Source organism: Arachis stenosperma, chromosome 4, assembly GCF_014773155.1.
Source record: "Arachis stenosperma cultivar V10309 chromosome 4, arast.V10309.gnm1.PFL2, whole genome shotgun sequence".
Classification (NCBI taxonomy): domain Eukaryota; kingdom Viridiplantae; phylum Streptophyta; class Magnoliopsida; order Fabales; family Fabaceae; genus Arachis; species Arachis stenosperma.
In genome coordinates this window covers 105,268,624-105,290,793 of record NC_080380.1, presented here as the reverse complement: position 1 = coordinate 105,290,793, position 22,170 = coordinate 105,268,624, and the positions used below count along the sequence as shown (strand labels likewise).

The following is a 22,170-nucleotide window of genomic DNA, read 5'->3' as shown; positions in this document are numbered from 1 at the left end:
TGATAATGAGTTGAGGATTTAACTCAAAGCTGCTTGCTTTAATGGGAGGTATACAGATGCTACTCCCATATGCAGCTGTAATGGGGTTAGCATATGACCCCAGAGTCCTTCTGGACTGCTCAATTTCACTTAGGTCCATGATGGAGAAAGGGAAATGATATGGATCATAAGTAAAGTATAAAATTTTTTTAATTAGGAATGACTGAAAATAATAAAATAAAATAGAAAAGAAAATAAAATAAAATTTTGAAAACTAAAAGAAAATAAAACAAAGCAAATTGAAAACTAGATTAATTAATTAAAAAGATTTTGGAATCAGCAATTAAAAAGATATGATTGAAAAGATATGATTTTGAAAATTAATGCAAAATTTCGAAGATTTAAAGGAAAATACAAAGAAGACACCAAACTTAGAAATTTTTAGAAAATCACACACAAATTTTCGAAAACCTAAAGGAAAACACAAAGAAGACACCAAACTTAGAATTTTTGAAGATCAAGAAAGGACTAAGAACATGCAAATTCGAAAAAAATTAAAAGAAAACAAAAGCATGCAATTAACACCAAACTTAAGATATGAAACTAAACTCAAATAAAAGACTCTAAACCAACAAAAATAAAACAGTCCTAATCTAAGCAACAAGATAAACCGTCAGTTGTCCAAACTCGAACAATCCCCGGCTACGGTGCCAAAAACTTGGTGCACGAAATTGCAATCACACTTTTGCAATCCCGCACAACTAACTAGCAAGTGCACTGGGTCGTCCAAGTAATTCCTTACGTGAGTAAGGGTCGATCCCACGGAGATTGTCGGCTTGAAGCAAGCTATGGTTATCTTGTAACTCTTAGTCAGGATATCAATAATTCTCAGGTTTAATTGTGAAAAGTGGAAGAACATGAAATAAATACTTGTTTTGCAGTAATGGAGAGCAGGTTGAGGTTTTGGAGATGCTCTATCTTCTGAATCTCTGCTTTTCTACTGTTTTATTCTTCATACACGCAAGGCTTCTTCTATGGCAAGTTGTATGTAGGGTTTCACTGTTGTCAATGGCTACCTCCCATCCTCTCAGTAAAAATGTTCAACACGCTCTGTCACAGCACGGCTATTCATCTGTCGGTTCTCGATCATGTCGGAATAGAATCCAGTGATTCTTTTGCGTCTGTCACTAACGCCCCACAATCGCGAGTTTGAAGCTCGTCACAGTCATTCAATCCCTGAATTCTACTCAGAATACCACAGACAAGGTTTAGACCTTCCGGATTCTCAAGAATGGCCGCCAATATGTTCTAACTTATACCACGAAGATTCTGGCTAAAGAATCCAAGAGATATCCACTCAATCTAAAGTAGAAAGGAGGTGGTTGTCAGGCACATGTTCATTGGTGAGAATGATGATGAGTGTCACGGATCATCACATTCATCAGGTTGAGGAGCAAGTGATATCTTAGAATAGAAGCAAGCGTGATTGAATGAAAAACATTAGTAATTGCATTAATCCATCAAGACACAGCAGAGCTCCTCACCCCGAACCATGGGGTTTAGAGACTCATGTCGTAGAAGGTACAATATAAAACGTGTAAAGTGTCATGAGGTGTAGATACAATGTCAAAAGGTCCTATTAATAGTGAACTAGTAACCTAGGATATACAGAAATGAGTAAATGACGTAAAAATCCACTTCCGGGGTCCACTTGGTGTGTGCTTGGGCTGAGCATTGAAGCTTTCATGTGTAGAGACTTTTTCTGGAGTTAAACGCCAGCTTTTATGCCAGTTTGGGCGTTTAACTCCAACTTTTGTGCCAGTTCCAGCGTTAAACGCCGGGAATTCTGAAGCTGATTTGCAATGCCGGTTTGGGCCATCAAATCTCGGGCAAAGTATAGACGATTATACATTGCTGGAAAGCCCAGGATGTCTACTTTCCAACGCAATTGAGAGCGCGCCAATTGGGCTTCTTCAACTCCATAAAATTTGCTTTGAGTGCAGGGAGGTCAGAATCTAACAGCATCTGCAGTCCTTTTTCAGCCTCTGAATCAGATTTTTGCTCAGGTCCCTCAATTTCAGCCAGAAATTATCTGAAATCACAGAAAAACTCATAGTAAATTCCAGAAAAGTGAATTTTAAATAAAAACTAATAAAAACATACTAAAAACTAACTAAAATGTACTGAAAACATACTAAAAGCAGTGCCAAAAAGCGTATAAATTATCCGCTCATCAACCACCACCTGCCAATGTTAAGGCAATCAAAAGCTTTCTGGGGCATGCAAGATTCTATAGGAGGTTTATAAAGGATTTTTTGAAAATCGCAAAACCTCTAAGCAATCTGCTAGCTGCTGACACGCCATTTATATTTGACACAGAGTGTCTGTAGGCATTTGAGACCCTGAAAGCCAAGCTGGTTACAGCACCAGTCATTTCTGTACCAAACTGGACATTATCATTCGAACTAATGTGTGATGCCCGTGACCATGCCATTGGTACAGTATTGGGATAGAGGCATGACAATCTTCTACATGTTATTTACTATGCCAACCGTGTCCTAAATGATGCACAGAAAACAAATTGCTTGCAGTGGTTTATGCCATTGACAAGTTCAGATCCTATTTTGTAGGATCAAATGTGATTGTGTACACTAACCATGCTGCTCTTAAATATCTACTCACAAAGCAGGATTCAAAACCCAGGCTCATAAGGTGGGTGCTGCTTCTGCAAGAGTTTGATATAGAAATAAGAGACAAAAAAGGGACAGAAAACCAAGTGACAGATCACCTGTCCTGGATAGAACCAGTAGAAGGGGCATCTCTCCCCATCACTGAGATCTCTGACACCTTTTTGGATGAGCAACTCTTTGCCATTCAGGAATTACCATGGTTTGCAGACATTGCAAACTATAAGGCTGCAAGGTTCATACCCAAGGAGTACAGCAGGCAGCAAACGAAAAAATTAAATTCTGATGCAAAGTACTACTTGTGGGATGAACCATATCTTATTAAGAGATGCGCAGACGGATTAATCCGTAGGTGTGTGCCTAGAGAAGAAGCGCAGAGGATCCTTTGGCACTACCATGGATCACAATATGGAGGACATTTCGGAAGTGAGCGAACAGCAACAAAAGTACTCCAATGTGGCTTCTATTGGCCCACTCTCTATAAAGACTCCCGAGAATTTGTACGAAACTGTGACAGTTGCCAGAGAGCTGGTAATCTACCTCATGGTTACGCCATGCCTCAGCAAGTGATCTTAGAGATTGAATTGTTTGACGTATGGGGTATTGACTTCATGGGGCCTTTCCCACCTTCATACTCAAACACTTATATTCTGGTGGCAGTAGACTATGTATCTAAATGGGTAGAGGCAATTGCAACACTCACTAGTGATACAAAAACAGTGATAAAGTTCCTCTAGAAACATATTTTCAGTAGATTTGGTGTCTCCAGAGCAATAATCATTGATGGAGGCACTCATTTCTGCAATAAACAGCTTTACTCTGCTATAGTCCGGTATGGAATTAGCCACAAGGTAGTAACTCCATATCATCCACAAACAAATAGTCAAGCTGAGGTCTCGAATAGAGAACTAAAAAGAATTATGGAACAGACTGTAATGGCCCGTAGAAAGGATTGGGCAAAAAGCTTGGATGATGCTCTGTGGGCATACAAAATAGCATTCAAGACTCCTATAGGAACTTCTCCATACCAACTTGTGTATGGCAAAGCCTGTCATCTACCCGTGGAACTGGAACACAAAGCCTACTGGGCAACCAGATTCCTAAACTTTGATGCTAAATTAGCTGGAGAGAAAAGATTGCTCCAGTTGAATGAGCTAGAGGAGTTCAGGCTCAATGCTTTCGAAAATGCAAAAATTTACAAGGAGAAAGCAAAAAGATGGCATGACAAGAAATTGTCACCCAGAGTCTTTGATCCAGGACAAAAGGTCCTGCTATTTAACTCTAGACTCGGATTATTCCTTGGGAAACTAAAATCCTGGTCGAGGGGACCATATGTGAGTACAGGTGTGTCACCATATGAATTTGTGGAGCTTCAAGATATTGATTCTGACAAGAGATTCATTGATAATGGGCAAAGAGTCAAGTACTATCTTGAAAGCAATATTGAACAAGAGTGCTCAAAACTGATACTAGAATAACATTCAGTGAGGTCCAGCTAAAAACAATAAATAAGCGCTTATTGGGAGGCAACCCAATTTTATTTTAATTTTATCTATATATTTTGTTTTCTTTTAGGTTGATGATCATGTGAAATCACAAAGACAATTACAAAAATAAATGAAAAAATAAAAAATAGCATTGAAAATAGCACACCCTGGAGGAAAGACTTACTGCGTTTAAATGCCAGTAAAGGTAGCGAAATGGGCGTTTAAACGCCCAATCTGGCACCTTTCTGGGCATTTAAACGCCAGAATAGGGCACCAAACTGGCGTTGAAACGGCATAACAGGGCAACAGACTGGCATTTAGACGCCAGAACAGGAAGGAATGTTAGCGTTTAAATGCTAGAACAGGGCAGCAGACTGGCGTTTAAACACCAGAATTGCACTCTAAGGCGTTGTGAACGCCCAATTGGAGCAGGGATTAAGAATTTCTTGACCCTTCAGGATCTGTGGACCCCACAGGATCCCCACCAACCTCAACTTACTCTCTCTCATCTTCACACCTTTCTACAATACTCTTCCCCAAATACCCTTCACCAATCACCTCCATATCTCCTCCCCAAATATCCTCCATATCCTCCATTTTCTTCTTCCCCTTCTTTCTTTCTTCTTTTGCTCGAGGACGAGCAAACCTTTTAAGTTTGGTGTGGTAAAAGCATTGCTTTTTTTATTTTTCCATAACCATTTATGGCACCTAAGGCCGGAGAAACCTCTAGAAAGAGGAAAGGGAAGACAAAAGCTTCCACCTCCGAGTCATGGGAGATGGAGAGATTCATCTCAAGGGTCCATAGCTCAGTAGTAGAGCATTTGACTGCACAACAAGAGAGCCCACTCATGGACCTCAACAAGAGCATGAGAAATTCCCTCATCAAAAAATCCCTGAGATACATCAAGGGATACATTTTCCTCCACACAACTATTGGGACCAATTAAGGGTGGAACACCAAGAGCACTCCATCATTCTCCATGAGATTAGAGAAGATCAAAGAGCTTTGAGGGAGGAGCAACAAAGACAAGGAAGAGACATAGAGGAGCTCAAGAGCACCATTGGTTCTTCAAGAGGAGGAAGACGCCACCCTCACTAAGGTGGACTCATTCCTTAATCTCCTTGTCTATTTATTTTTCTGTTTTTCGGCTTTATGTTGTATGTTCTATCTATGTTTGTGTCTTCACTACATGATCATTAGTGTCTAGTGTCTATGTCTTAAAGCTATGAATAACTCCATAAATCCCTCACCTCTCTTACATGAAAAATGTGCTTAATTACAAAAGAACAAGAAGTACTTGGATTTCAAATTTTATCTTGAAATTAGTTTAATTATTTTGATGTGGTGGCAATATTTTTTGTTCTCTGAATGAATACTTGAACAGTGCATATTTTTTATCTTGTTGTTTATGAATGTTAAAGTTGTTGGCTCTTGAAAGAATGATGAACAAAGAGAAATGTTATTGATAATCTGAAAAATCATGAAATTGGTTCTTGAAGTAAGAAAAAGCAGTAAAAAGAAAAGAAAAAAAGAAAAAAAATGGTGAAAAAAAAGAAAAAGAAAAAGCAAGCAGAAGCAAAAAGCTACAAGCCCCGCTCATCTAATTAGGACTAAGTTTCATTGATACTGTGGAATTCATTGTATATTCTCTTCTTTTTATCCTATTTTGTTTTCAGTTGCTTAGGGACAAGCAACAATTTAAGTTTGGTGTTGTGATGAGTGGATAATTTATACACTTTTTGGCACTGTTTTTATATAGTTTTTAGTATGATTTAGTTAGTTTTTAGTATATTTTTTTTAGTTTTTAAGCGAAATTCACATTTCTGGACTTTACTATGAGTTTGTGTGTTTTTCTGTGATTTCAGGTATTTTCTGGCTGAAATTGAGGGACCTGAGCAAAAATCTGATTCCGAGGCTGAAAAAGGACTGCAGATGCTGTTGGAATCTGACCTCCCTTCACTCGAAGTGGATTTCTTGGAGCTACAGAACTCCAGATGGGACGCTCTCAATTGGGTTGAAAAGTAGATATCCAGGGCTTTCCAGCAATATATGATAGTCCATATTTTGAGCGAGTTTTGACGACGTATATTGGGGTCAAAACCCCAGCTCTCTACCCTTTTCTGGCGTCAAAATGCCAGAACTGGCATAAAAGTTGGAGTTAAACGCCCAAACTGGCACCAAAGCTGGCGTTTAACTCTAGGAATAGCCTATGCACATGAAAGCTCCAATGCTCAGCCCAAGCACACACCAAGTGGGCCCAAGAAGTGGATTTCTGCACTACCTATCTTAGTTTACTCATTTTCTGTAAACCTAGGTTACTAGTTGATTATAAAAACTACCTTTAGAGGTTTATTTGGTACCTCATGACATTTTACATCTGACTTTGTATCTTCTACGGCATGAGTCTCTAAACCCCATAGTTGGGTGGTGCACGAAATTGTGATCACTACTTTGTCCATATTCAAATAATCCCCGGTAATGGCTCCAAAGACTTGGTGCTCAATACCATGGCATAAACACAACTTCGCACAACTAACCAGCACGTGCACTGTGTCGTCCAAGTAATACCTTACGTGAGTAAGGGTCGATCCCACGGAGATTGGTGGTATGAAGCAAGCTATGGTCACCTTGTAAATCTCAGTTAGGCAGACTCAATTGGGTATAGTGATAAACGAATAAAGCATAAAGATAAAGATAGAGATACTTATGTATATCATTGGTGAGAGCTTCAGATAAGCGTATGAAGATGCCTTCCCTTCCGTCTCTCTGCTTTCCTACAGTCTTCATCCAATCCTTCTTACTCCTTTCCATGGCAAGCTCGTGTAGGGTTTCACCGTTGTCAATGGCTACCTCCCATCCTCTCAGTGAAAGCGATTGCATATGCTCTGTCACAGCATAGCGGAATTCAGCTGTCGGTTCTCGGTCAGGCCGGAATAAAATCCATTGATTCTTTTGCGTCTGTCACTAACGCCCCGCCTGCTAGGAGTTTGAAGCACGTCACAGTCATTCAATCATTGAATCCTACTCAGAATACCACAGACAAGGTTAGACCTTCCGGATTCTCTTGAATGCCGCCATCAGTTCCTGCCTATACCACGAGGATTCCGGTTAAAGAATCCAAGAGATATTCACTAGAGCCTCGTATGCTTGTAGAACAAGAGTGGTTGTCAGTCACTTTGTTCATAGGTGAGAATGATGATGAGTGTCAATCATCACCTTCATCAAGTTGAAGAACAAGTGATATCTTGGACAAAGAACAAGCGGAATTGAATAGAAGAACAATAGTAATTGCATTAATACTCGAGGTACAGCAGAGCTCCACACCTTGATCTATGGTGTGTAGAAACTCCACCGTTGAAAATACATAAGAACAAGGTCTAGGCATGGCCGAATGGCCAGCCTCCCAAATGATCTAAGATAGCATAAAATTAGAAGATAGCTACCAAGATGTTCAATACAATAGTAAAAAGGTCCTACTTATAGAAAACTAGTAGCCTAAGGTGTACAAAGATGAGTAAATGACATAAAAATCCACTTTCGGGCCCACTTGGTGTGTGCTTGGGCTGAGCAATGAAGCATTTTTCGTGTAGAGACTCCTCTTGGAGTTAAACGCCAGCTTCTATGCCAGTTTTGGCGTTTAACTCCCATTTAGGTGCCAGTTCCGGCGTTTAACGCTGGGATTTCTTGAGGTGACTTTAAACGCCGGTTTGGGCCATCAAATCTTGGGCAAAGTATGGACTATCATATATTGCTGGAAAGCCCAGGATGTCTACTTTCCAACGCCGTTAACAGCGCGCCAATGGGGCTTCTATAGCTCCAGAAAATCCACTTCGAGTGCAGGGAGGTCAGAATCCAACAGCATCTGCAGTCCTTTTGAGTCTCTGGATCAGATTTTTGCTCAGATCCCTCAATTTCAGCCAGAAAATACCTGAAATCACAGAAAAACACACAAACTCATAGTAAAGTCCAGAAAAGTGAATTTTAACTAAAAACTAATAAAAATATACTAAAAACTAACTAGATCATACTAAAAACATACTAAAAACAATGCCAAAAAGTGTATAAATTATCCGCTCATCACAACACCAAACTTAAATTGTTGCTTGTCCCCAAGCAACTGAAGATCAAATAAGATAAAAAGAAGAGAATATGCAATGAACTCCAAAAACATCTATGAAGATCAGTATTAATTAGATGAGCGGGGCTTTTAGCTTTTTGCCTCTGAATAGTTTTGGCATCTCACTCTATCTTTTGGAACTCAGAATGATTGGCTTCTTTAGGAACTTAGAATCCAGATAGTGTTATTGATTCTCCTAGTTAAGTATGATGATTCTTGAACACAGCTACTTATTGAGTCTTGGCAGTGGCCCAAAGCACTCTGTCTTCCAGTATTACCACCGGATACATACATGCCACATACACATAATTGGGTGAACCTTTTCAGATTGTGACTCAGCTTTGCTAAAGTCCCCAATTAGAGGTGTCCAGGGTTCTTAAGCACACTCTTATTGCCTTGGATCACAACTTTATTTCTTTCTTTTTCTTTCTTTTTCTTTTTTTTTGTTTTTTTTCGTTTTTTTTTTCGTTTGCCCCCTTTTTTTTTTTCTTGCTTCTCTCTTTTTTTTTTGTATTCACTGATTTTTCTTGCTTCAAGAATCATTTTTATGATTTTTCAGATCTTCAGTAACATGTCTCCTTTTTCATCATTCTTTCAAGAGCCAACATTCATGAATCACAAATTCAAAAGACATATGCACTGTTCAAGCATACATTCAGAAGACAAAAGTGTTGCCACCACATCAAAATAATTAAACTGTTATAAAATTCAAAATTCATGCAATTCTTTTTCTTTTTCAATTAAGAACAGTTCTTAAGAAAGGTGATGGATTCATAGGACATTCATAACTTTAAGGCACAGACACTAAGACACTAATGATCATAAGACACAAACATGGATAAACATAAGCACTAAAATTCGAAAAACAGAAGAATCAAGAACAAGGAAATCAAGGAACGGGTCCACCTTAGTGATGGCGGCTCTTCCTTCCTCTTGAAGGTCCTATGGAGTGCTTGAGCTCCTCAATGTCTCTTCCTTGCCTTTGTTGCTCCTCTCTCATGATTCTTTGATCTTCTCTTATTTCATGGAGGAGGATGGAATGTTCTTGATGCTCCACCCTTAGTTGTCCCATGTTGGAACTCAATTCTCCTAGGGAGGTGTTTAGTTGCTCCCAATAGTCTTGTGGAGGAAAGTGCATCCCTTGAGGCATCTCAGGGATCTCATGATGAGAGGGGTCTCTTGTGTGCTCCATCCTTTTCTTGGTAATGGGCTTGTCCTCATCAATGGGGATGTCTCCCTCTATGTCAACTCCAACTGAATAACAGAGGTGACAAATGAGATGAGGGAAGGCTAGCCTTGCCAAGGTGGAAGACTTGTCCGCCACTTTATAGAGTTCTTGGGCTATGACCTCATGAACTTCCATTTCTTCTCCAATCATGATGCTATGAATCATGATGGCCCGGTCTAGAGTAACTTCGGACCGGTTGCTAGTGGGAATGGTTGACCGTTGGATAAACTCCAACCATCCTCTAGCCACGGGTTTGAGGTCATGCCTTCTCAATTGAACCGGCTTGCCTCTTGAATCTCTCTTCCATTGTGCGCCCTCTTCACATATGATTGTGAGGACTTGGTCCAACCTTTGATCAAAGTGACCCTTCTTGTGTAAGGTGTCATCTCCTTGCATCATAGGCAAGTTGAACGCCACCCTCACACTTTCCGGACTAAAATCCAAGTATTTCCCCCGAACCATTGTGAGATAATTCTTTGGATCCGGGTTCATACTTTGATCATGGTTCTTGGTGATCCATGCATTGGCATAGAACTCTTGAACCATCAAGATTCCGACTTGTTGAATGGGGTTGGTAAGCACTTCCCAACCTCTTCTTCGGATCTCATGGCGGATCTCCGGATATTCACCCTTTTTGAGTGAAAAGGGGACCTCGGGGATTACCTTCTTCAAGGCCACAACTTCATAGAAGTGGTCTTGATGCACCCTTGAGATGAATCTATCCATCTCCCATGACTCGGAGGTGGAAGCTTTTGCCTTCCCTTTCCTCTTTCTAGAGGTTTCTCCGGCCTTGGATGCCATAAATGGTTATGGAAAAACGAAAAAGCAACGCTTTTACCACACCAAACTTAAAAGGTTTGCTCGTCCTCGAGCAAAAGAAGAAAAAAGAGAGTAGAAGAAGAAGAAATGAGGAAGAAGGAGATGGCTTATGTGTTCGGCCAAGGAGGGGGGAAGTTTAGGTTGTGTGAAAATGAAGGAATGAAGAAGGGTATTTATAGGAGAGAGGGGAGATGGGGTTCGGCCATTATGGGTGGGTTTGGGAGGGAAAGTGGTTTGAATTTGAAGGGTGAGGTTGGTGGGGTTTTATGAAGGATGGATGTGAGTGGTGAAGAGAAAGATGGGATTTGATAGGTGAGGGGTTTTGGGGAAGAGGTAATGAGGTGATTGGTGAATGGGGGAAGAAGAGAGAGAGTGGTGGTGGGGTTGGTGGGGATCCTGTGGGGTCCACAGATCCTGTGGGGTCCACAGATCCTGTGGTGTCAAGGAAAAGTCATCCCTGCACCCAATGTTGCTCAAAATCACGTTTTGAGCCATTTCTGGCGTTAAACGCCGGGCTGGTGCCCATTCCTGGCGTTTAACGCCAGGTTCTTGCCCTTTTCTGGCGTTTAACGCCAGTCTGGTGCCCCTTTCTGGCGTTAAACGCCCAGAATGGTGCCAGACTGGGCGTTAAACGCCCAATTGCTAGGCTTACTGGCGTTTGAACGCCAGCAGAATCTTCCTCCAGGGTGTGCTGTTTTTCTTCCTATTTTTCATTCTGTTTTTGCTTTTTCAATGGATTTTGTGACTTCTTATGATCATCAACCTACAAAAAACATAAAATAACAAAGAGAAATATATAAAATATAATCATTGGGTTGCCTCCCAACAAGCGCTTCTTTAATGTCAGTAGCTTGACAGAGGGCTCTCATGGAGCCTCACAGATACTCAGAGCAATGTTGGAACCTCCTAACACCAAACTTAGAGTTTGAATGTGGGGGTTCAACACCAAACTTAGAGTTTGGTTGTGGCCTCCCAACACCAAACTTAGAGTTTGACTGTGGGGGCTCTGTTTGTCTCTGATTTGAGAGAAGCTCTTCATGCTTCTTCTCCATGGTGACAGAGGGATATCCTTGAGCCTTAAACACATAGGATTCTTCATTCACTTGAATGATCAGTTCACCTCCATCAACATCAATCACAGCCTTTGCTGTGGCTAGGAAGGGTCTGCCAAGGATGATGGATTCATCCATGCACTTCCCAGTCTCTAGGACTATGAAATCAGTAGGGATGTAATGGTCTTCTACTTTCACCAAAACATTCTCTACAAGCCCATGAGCTTGTTTTCTTGAGTTGTCTGCCATCTCTAGTGAGATTCTTGCAGCTTGTACCTCAAAGATCCCTAGCTTCTCTATTACAGAGAGAGGCATGAGGTTTACACTTGACCCTAAGTCACACAGAGCCTTCTTGAAGGTCATGGTGCCTATGGTACAAGGTATGAAAAACAGGGTCTTGTCTCTTTTGAGGTAATTTCTGCCTAGACAAGTCATCCAGTTCTTTGGTGAGCAAAGGAGGTTCATCCTCCCAAGTATCATTTCCAAATAACTTGTCATTTAGCTTCATGATTGCTCCAAGGTATTTAGCAACTTGCTCTTCAGTGACATATTCATCCTCTTCAGAGGAAGAATACTCATCAGAGCTCATGAAAGGCAGAAGTAAGTCCAATGGAATCTCTATGGTCTCATTTTGAGCCTCAGATTCCCATGGTTCCTCATTGGGGAACTCATTGGAGGTTGGTGCACGCCCATTGAGATCTTCCTCAGTGGCGTTCACTTCCTCTCCCTCCTCTCCAAATTCGTCCATATTGATGGCTTTGCACTCTCCTTTTGGATTTTCTTCTGTGTTGCTTGGGAGAGTACTTGGAGGGAGTTCAGTAACTTTCTTGCTCAGCTGTCCCACTTGTGCCTCCAAATTTCTAATGGAGGACCTTGTTTCATTCATGAAACTTTGAGTGGTTTTAATTAGATCAGAGACCATGGTTGCTAAGTCAGAGGGGTTCTGCTTAGGATTCTCTGTCTGTTGCTGAGAAGATGATGGAAAAGGTTTGCCATTGTTAAACCTGTTTCTTCCACCATTATTATTGAAACCTTGTTGAGGTCTCTCTTGATTCTTCCATGAGAGATTTGGGTGATTTTTCCATGAAGAATTATAGGTGTTACTATAGGGTTCTCCTAGGTAATTCACCTCTTCCATTGAAGGGTTCTCAGGATCATAAGCTTCTTCCTCAGATGAAGCTTCCTTAGTACTGTCAGGTGCATTTTGCATTCCAGACAGACTTTGAGAAATCAAATTGACTTGTTGAGTCAATATCTTGTTCTGAGCCAAAATGGCGTTCAGAGTGTCAATCTCAAGAACTCCTTTCTTCTGACTAGTCCCATTGTTCACAGGATTCCTTTCAGAAGTGTACATGAATTGGTTATTTGCAACCATTTCAATTAGCTCTTGAGCCTCTGTAGGTCTCTTCTTCAGATGAAGAGATCCTCCAGCAGAGCTATCCAAAGACATCTTGGATAGTTCAGAGAGACCATCATAGAAAATACCTATGATGCTCCATTCAGAAAGCATGTCTGAGGGACATTTTCTGATTAATTGTTTGTATCTTTCCCAAGCTTCATAGAGGGATTCTCCATCCTTCTGTCTGAAGGTTTGGACTTCCACTCTAAGCTTACTCCATTTTTGAGGTGGAAAGAACTTTGCCAAGAAGGCATTGACTAGCTTTTCCCAAGAGTCCAGGCTTTCTTTAGGTTGAGAGTCCAACCATATTCTAGCTCTGTCTCTTACAGCAAAAGGGAATAGCATCAGTCTATAGACCTCAGGGTCTACCCCATTAGTCTTGACTGTGTCACAGATTTGCAAGAACTCAGCTAAAAACTGATGTGGATCTTCCATTGGAAGTCCATGGAACTTGCAATTCTGTTGCAGTAGAGAAACCAACTGAGGCTTAAGCTCAAAGTTGTTTGCTCCAATGGCAGGGATAGAGATGCTTCTCCCATAGAAGTCAGGAGTAGGTGCAGTAAAGTCACCCAGCACCTTCCTTGCATTGTTGGCATTGTTGTTATTTTCGGCTGCCATGAGTTCTTCTTCTTTGAAGAATTCGGTCAGGTCCTCTAAAGAGAGTTGTGCTTTGGCTTCTCTTAGCTTTCTCTTCAAGGTCCTTTCAGGTTCAGGGTCAGCTTCAACAAGAATGCCTTTGTCTCTGCTCCTGCTCATATGAAAGAGAAGAGAACAAGAAAATGTGGAATCCTCTATGTCACAGTATAGAGATTCCTTGAGGTGTCAGAAGAACAAAAAAATAGAAGAAGGAGGATAGAAGAATTCGAACTTGATTAGATAGAGTTCGAATTGTGCATTAAGAAGGAGTAGTACTCCATAAATAGAAGGATGTGGGAAGAGAGGAAGGTAATTTTCGAAAATTAAAAAGATTTTGAAAACATTTTGAAAAACACTTAATTGATTTTCGAAAATAAAAGTAAGAAAGAAATCAAGTGATTTTTGAAAAAATTTTGAAATTAGAAATTAAAAAGATTTGATTTTGTGCATTAAGAAGGAGTAGTACTCCAAATAGAAGGATGTGAAGAGAGGAAGGTAATTTTCGAAAATTAAAAGATTTGAAAACATTTTGAAAAACACTTAATTGATTTTCGAAAATAAAAGTAAGAAAGAAATCAAGTGATTTTTGAAAAAATTTTGAAATTAGAAATTAAAAAGATTTGATTGAAAACTTATTTTGAAAAAGATGTGGTTAAGAAGATATGATTGAAAGATTTGATTTGAAAACCATTTTAAAGATATGATTTGAAAATATTTTTAAAAGATTTGATTTTAAAAATTAATGACTTGCCTAACAAGAAAGATATGATTCAAACATTAAACCTTTCTCAACAGAAGGCAACAAATTTGAGATGTTCAATCAAATCATTAATTGTTAATAAGTATCTTTGAAAAAGGAAAGAATTGATTTTGAAAACATTTGATTGAAAAGATATGATTTGAAAAAGATTTGATTTTGAAAAACTTTGAAACTTAGAAAATTGATTTTGAAAACAAAATCTTCCTCCTAGCACCATCCTGGCGTTAAACGCCCAAATGTATCCATTCTGGCGTTTAACGCCCAAATGCACCCTTTTTGGGCGTTAAACGCCCAACCAGGTACCCTGGCTGGCGTTTAAACGCCAAGTCTGTCTTCTTCACTGGGCATTTTCGAATGCTCAGTTTTTTTCTGTATAATTCCTCTGCAGTATTTTCTAAATCTTCAATTCTTTGTATTATTGACTTGAAAAGACACAAATTAAAAATTTTTTTGGATTTTTAATAATCAAAATGCAACAAGAATCAAATAACAATGCATGCAAGACACCAAACTTAGCAGTTTGTATACTATTGACACTATATGAGACACATAAACACTCAAGTCAAAAAAATTCAAAGATCAGAGTAAGAAATCATCAAGAATTACTTGAAGATCCTTAAGACACATGAATGAATGTATGCAATCGACACCAAACTTAAGATGAGACACTAGACTCAAGCAAGAAACATCAAATATTTTTGGTTTTTATGATTTTCTAATTTTTTTTGTGCTTTTTCGAAAATTAAGTGGAAAAAGGTATCAAAATTCTTAATGAGAATTCCAGGAATCAGTGCAATGCTAGTCTAAGACTCCGGTCCAGGAATTAGACATGGCTTCACAGCCAGCCAAGCTTTCAAAGAAAGCTTCGGTCCAAAACACTAGACATGGCCAAAGGCCAGCCAAGCCTTAGCAGATCACTGCTCCAAAAGCAAGATTGATAAGCTCTTGTGATGACAAGTTGAAACCTCGGTCCAATGAAATTAGACATGGCTTTACAGCCAGCCAGATTTCAACAAATCATCATGAAACTCTAGAATTCATCTTCAAGAATTTCAAAAAAAAAAATAAATACCTAATCTAAGCAACAAGATGAACCGTCAGTTGTCCATACACGAACAATCCCCGGCAACGGCGCCAAAAACTTGGTGCACGAAATTGTGATCACTACTTTGTCCATATTCAAATAATCCCCGGTAATGCTCCAAAGACTTGGTGCTCAATACCATGGCATAACACAACTTCGCACAACTAACCAGCAAGTGCACTGGGTCGTCCAAGTATACCTTACGGAGTAAGGGTCGATCCCACGGAGATTGGTGGTATGAAGCAAGCTATGGTCACCTTGTAAATCTCAGTCAGGCAGACTCAATTGGTATAGTGATAAACGAATAAAGCATAAAGATAAAGATAGAGATACTTATGTATCATTGGTGAGAGCTTCAGATAAGCGTATGAAAATGCCTTCCCTTCCTCTCTCTCTGCTTTCCTACAGTCTTCATCCAATCCTTCTTACTCCCTTTCCATGGCAAGCTCGTGTAGGGTTTCCCGTTGTCAATGGCTACCTCCCATGCTCTCAGTGAAAGCGGAATTCACTGTCGGTTCTCGGTCAGGCCGGCATTGATTCTTTTGCGTCTGTCACTAACGCCCCGCCTGCTAGGAGTTTGAAGCACGTCACAGTCATTCAATCATTGAATCCTACTCAGAATACCACAGACAAGGTTAGACCTTCCGGATTTTCTTGAATGCCGCCATCAGTTCCTGCCTATACCACGAGGATTTCGGTTAAAGAATCCAAGAGATATTCACTAGAGCCTCGTATGCTTGTAGAACAAGAGTGGTTGTTAGTCACTTTGTTCATAGGTGAGAATGATGATGAGTGTCAATCATCACCTTCATCAAGTTGAAGAACAAGTGATATCTTGGACAAAGAACAAGCGGAATTGAATAGAAGAACAATAGTAATTGCATTAATACTCGAGGTACAGCAGAGCTCCACACCTTGATCTATGGTGTGTAGAAACTCCACCGTTGAAAATACATAAGAACAAGGTCTAGGCATGGCCGAATGGCCAGCCTCCCAAATGATCTAAGATAGCATAAAATTAGAAGATAGCTACCAAGATGTTCAATACAATAGTAAAAAGGTCCTACTTATAGAAAACTAGTAGCCTAAGGTGTACAAAGATGAGTAAATGACATAAAAATCCACTTCCGGGCCCACTTGGTGTGTGCTTGGGCTGAGCAATGAAGCATTTTTCGTGTAGAGACTCCTCTTGGAGTTAAACGCCAGCTTCTATGCCAGTTTGGGCGTTTAACTCCCATTTAGGTGCTAGTTCCGGCGTTTAACGCTGGGATTTCTTGAGGTGACTTTGAACGCCGGTTTGGGCCATCAAATCTTGGGCAAAGTATGGACTATCATATATTGCTGGAAAGCCCAGGATGTCTACTTTCCAACGCCGTTGAGAGCGCGCCAATTGGGCTTCTGTAGCTCCAGAAAATCCACTTCGAGTTCAGGGAGGTCAGAATCCAACAGCATCTGCAGTCCTTTTGAGTCTCTGGATCAGATTTTTGCTCAGATCCCTCAATTTCAGCCAGAAAATACCTGAAATCACAGAAAAACACGCAAACTCATAGTAAAGTCCAGAAAAGTGAATTTTAACTAAAAACTAATAAAAATATACTAAAAACTAACTAGATCATACTAAAAACATACTAAAAACAATGCCAAAAAGTGTATAAATTATCCGCTCATCATTGGGGGTGAGGAGCTCTGCTGTGTCTCGATAGATTAATGCAATTACCACTGTTTTCTATTCAATCAAGCTTGCTTCCATTCTAAGATATTCATTCGCACTTAAACATGATGAATTTGATGATCCGTGACACTCATCACCATTCTCAACTTATGAACGCGTGCCTGACAACCACCTCTGTTCTATCTTAGATTGAATGTGTATCTCATAGCCTCCATTCCGAAAGATTAGAATCTTCGTGGTATAAGCTAGGATTATTGGCGGTCATTCCTGGGATCCGGAAAGTCTAAACCTTATATGTGGTATTTCGAGTAGGATCCAGGAAGGGATGACTTTGACGAGCTTCAAACTCGCGATTGTTGGGCGTAGTAACAGACGCTGGTGGGCGAAATCGTGATCACTACAACTTCGCACAACTAACCAGCAAGTGCACTGGGTCGTCCAAGTAATAAACCTTACGCGAGTAAGGGTCGATCCCACGGAGATTGTTGGTATGAAGCAAGCTATGGTTGATGCCAAGGCATCTTAGGCTAGTTCCACTAGCATTTTTTTGTTAGTTTTAGTTGTTTTATGCATTTTCTTGAGCTTAAAGTAACTAAGAATGGTTAAATGAACAACAAAGTAATGAATCATCCAAGCAGTATAATTTTGATGCAAATTCCATGAGTTTTAGTTATATTACTTGAATGCTATGAATGGAAGATTTCTCATGAAAATTTGCAAGACTTTGATGCAATTGTTTGGATGATTTCAGGGAAGAAGAGGCTAGGCAAAGAAGCAACAAAATCAATAAAGGAAGCTTGAAGATCACATGTGCCAAGCCATATAATGCTGAAACTGGCGTTTAACCTCCAGTTTAACCTTAAACTGGAAGTTAAACGCCAGAACAAGAAATGCACCAAAGCTGAAAGTGGCGTTTAACCTTCAGTTTAAGGTTAAACTGAAGGTTAAACGCCAGAATCATGAAAGCTGAGAAAAGAGGAAACTGGCGTTTAACCTCCAGTTTAACCTCAAACTGAAGGTTAAACGCCAGAATGAGAATTGAACCAAAGGAGTATTTCCACGTTTAACCTCCAGTTTAACCTCAAACTGGAGGTTAAACGCCAGAAGCATTATGCACCCAGGAAGCCATTTCCACGTTTAAGCTCCAGTTTAAGGTTAAACTGGAGCTTAAACGTGTTCGACATTCACACTCCAGGGTTGCTTTCTTCAATTCCACGTTTAAGCTTTAGTTTAACCTCAAACTAAAGCTTAAACGTGTTCGACCATACCACACTCCATAATTGCTTTCTTCTATTTCCACGTTTAAGTTTCAGTTTAACCTTAAACTGAAACTTAAACTTCAACTTAAACGCAACCTTTTGAAAGGGTTTCTGGGCCAAATATATTGAAGTTTAAGTTAGCATTTGAGCACAATTATTAACTTAAACGTATTATGGTATGAAACCCAATTGAATATCATGGTTTATGGGATTGGGCTTGAAGAATTGATGAGTCTGGAGCATCCAATTGTTGAGTCTTGTGTCATTACTTGTTTATCACTAAGTTTGCTCAATGAATGTTACAGATTTGAATCACAGCCTCATCAGGATTATGGACCATAAACCCAAAAGCAAAAGGAATTCAGGGAAAGGCCTCAAAGCCCAAGAAACACAACAGAAGCTCAATTTAGAAAGTGTATAAATAGGATAGAATTTAAGTTAGTTGACACTTTTGACACTTCGGAACTTTTTTTTCATCTTTGTAATTGAATTCAGAGCTATGACTCACTAAACCCCTTTCATTGGGTTAGGGAGCTCTATTGTAATTCAATGAATCAATAATAGTTTTATCTTCTTCTTCAATCTTTTCTCTTGAATTTTGTTAGAAAGCTTCTCGATCTAACTCCATTGGGTAGTTGTCTTGGGAAAGAAACTACCCATAATTGGAATCCTTCGGAACCTTGGGAAAGGAATGATGGATTCATGCTAGAGAAGCTTTCTCACAGTGAATTGAATTGGGGTTTGGATGGATATTGTGACATGTAATCCTACCAAATTGTGGTTCATGAAACTGTGTGGTATAATCAGTGATCGAGCATCATCTCTTCTTATGAACATTTAAACCAAGGGATTGGGAATTTGTTTGTTTTTAGAGAGAATTGGTGAGCCAAGGGATTGGGATCCAATCATATAAGATTGCCAAGCAAAATCCAATGAATGCATTGGTTGAGTAAGAGATAAAAATGTTTTGATTCGGAGATCTCAATATCTCCTAACACCCAATGAACTCCCCATTTCTGATCTACACTTTCTATTTACATTCTGCAATTTCAATTCATGCAATCACCCCATCCCTTTTTTAATTTCAGCCATTTACCTTCTCGCACCTTAATTCTCGCAATTTAAGTTTATGCAATTTCAATTCCTTGCAATTTACGTTTCCTGCCACATTTACTTTATGCAATTCACATCTAAAAGTTGATTCCGCTCAACTAATCAAACTTCTAATTCGAATTGCTCATTCAACCAATCCTTGTGGGATTCGACCTCACTCTATTGTGAGTTTTTACTTGACGATAACCGGTGCACTTGCCGGAAGAAATTTTGCCGTTTGTGCAATTTCCTAAAATCGTAGCATAACAAGTTTATGCGCATCAATGGTCACCTTGTAAATCTTAGTCAGGCAGACTCAAATGGGTATAGATGATATATGAAAAAAGCATAAAGATAAAGATAGAGATACTTATGTAAATCATTGGTGAGAGCTTCAGATAAGCGTATGAAGATGCTTTCCCTTCCGTCTCTCTGCTTTCCTACTGTCTTCATCCAATCCTTCTTACTCCTTTCCATGGCAAGCTTATGCAAGGGTTTCACCGTTGTCAGTGGCTACCTCCCATCCTCTCATTGGAAATGTTCAACGCACCCTGTCACGGCACGGCTATCCATCTGTCGGTTCTCAATCAGGCCGGAATAGAATCCAGTGATTCTTTTGCGTCTGTCACTAACGCCCCGCCCTCAGGAGTTTGAAGCACGTCACAGTCATTCAATCATTGAATCCTACTCAGAATACCACAGACAAGGTTAGACCTTCCGGATTCTCTTGAATGCCGCCATCAGTTCTTGCCTATACCACGAAGACTCTGATCTCACGGAATGGCTGGCTCGTTTGTCAGGCGATCAACCATGCATCGTGTATCAGGAATCCAAGAGATAAACATTAGAGCCTTGTTTGCTTGTAGAACAAAAGTGGTTGTCAGTCACTTTGTTCATAAGTGAGAATGATGATGAGTGTCACATAATCATCACATTCATCAAGTTCTTGAGTGCGAATGAATATCTTGGACAAAGAACAAGCGGAATTGAATAGAAGAACAATAGTAATTACATTAATACTCGAGGTACAGCAGAGCTCCACACCTTAATCTATGGTGTGTAGAAACTCCACCGTTGAAAATACATAAGAACAAGGTCTAGGCATGGCCGTGAGGCCAGCCTCCCAAAGTGATCAAAAGATCTAAAGAACAAAGGATTCCAAAGATCCGAAGATGAAAATACAATAGTAAAAGGTCCTATATATAGAAAACTAGTAGCCTAGGGTGTACAGAGATGAGTAAATGACATAAAAATCCACTTCAGGGCCCACTTGGTGTGTGCTTGGGCTGAGCAATGAATCATTTTCGTGTAGAGACTCTTCTTGGAGTTAAACGCCAGCTTTTAGGCCAGTTTGGGCGTTTAACTCCCATTTAGGTGCCAGTTCCGGCGTTTAACGCTGGGAATTCTGAGGGTGACTTTGAACGCCGGTTTGGGCCATCAAATCTTGGGCAAAGTATGGACTATTATATATTGCTGGAAAGCCCAGGATGTCTACTTTCCAACGCCGTTGAGAGCGCGCCGATTGGGCTTCTGTTGCTCCAGAACATCCACTTCGAGTGCAGGGAGGTCAGAATCCAACAGCATCTGCAGTCCTTTTCAGTCTCTGGATCAGATTTTTGCTCAGGTCCCTCAATTTCAGCCAGAAAATACCTGAAATCACAGAAAAACACACAAACTCATAGTAAAGTCCAGAAAAGTGAATTTTAACTAAAAACTAATAAAAATATACTAAAAACTCAACTCAAACTACTAAAAACATACTAAAAACAATGCCAAAAAGCGTATAAATTATCCGCTCATCACAACACCAAACTTAAATTGTTGCTTGTCCCCAAGCAACTGAAAATCAAATAAGATAAAAAGAAGAGAATATGCAATGAATTCCAAAAACATCTATGAAGATCAGTATTAATTAGATGAGCGGGGCTTTTAGCTTTTTGCCTCTGAATAGTTTTGGCATCTCACTCTATCCTTTGAAATTCAGAATGATTGGCTTCTTTAGGAACTCAGAATCCAGATAGTGTCATTGATTCTCCTAGTTAAGTATGATGATTCTTGAACACAGCTACTTATTGAGTCTTGGCCGTGGCCCAAAGCACTCTGTCTTCCAGTATTACCACCGGATACATACATGCCACAGACACATAATTGGGTGAACTTTTTCAGATTGTGACTCAGCTTTGCTAGAGTCCCCAATTAGAGGTGTCCAGGGTTCTTAAGCACACTCTTTTTGCCTTGGATCACAGCTTTATTTCTTTCTTTTTCTTTCTTTTTCGTTTTTTCTCTTTTTTTTTTCTTTCTTTTTTCGTTTTTCTCTCTTTTTTTTTGTATTCACTGCTTTTTCTTGCTTCAAGAATCATTTTTATGATTTTTCAGATTCTCAGTAACATGTCTCCTTTTTCATCATTCTTTCAAGAGCCAACATTCATGAACCACAAATTCAAAAGACATATGCACTGTTTAAGCATACATTCAGAAAACAAAAAGTGTTGCCACCACATCAAAATAATTAAACTGTTATAAAATTCAAAATTTCATGCAATTCTTCTCTTTTTTTAATTAAGAACATTGTTTATTTAAGAAAGGTGATGGATTCATAGGACATTCATAACTTTAAGGCATAGACACTAATGATCATAAGACACAAACATGGACAAGCATAGAGCATAAATTTTCGAAAAGCCAAGAAAATAAAGAACAAGGAGATTAAAGAATGGGTCCACCTTAGTGATGGCGGCTTGTTCTTCCTTTTGAAGGTCTTATGGAGTGCTTGAGCTCCTTAATGTCTCTTCCTTGTCTTTGTTGCTCCTCTCTCATGATTCTTTGATCTTCTCTAATTTCATGGAGGAGGATGGAATGTTCTTGACTGTGGGGGCTCTGCTTGACTCTGATTTGAGA

At 39.7% G+C, this 22,170-nt stretch overlaps 1 non-coding gene across 1 annotated transcript; it reads left to right on the top strand.

Annotated features, from left to right (window-relative positions):
* Positions 1 to 12,874: 12,874 nt before the first annotated feature.
* LOC130977570 (small nucleolar RNA R71) lies at positions 12,875 to 12,982 on the top strand. Its single transcript, XR_009085256.1, has one exon. It is a non-coding gene; the product is annotated as a small nucleolar RNA R71 (small nucleolar RNA).
* Positions 12,983 to 22,170: the final 9,188 nt, after the last annotated feature.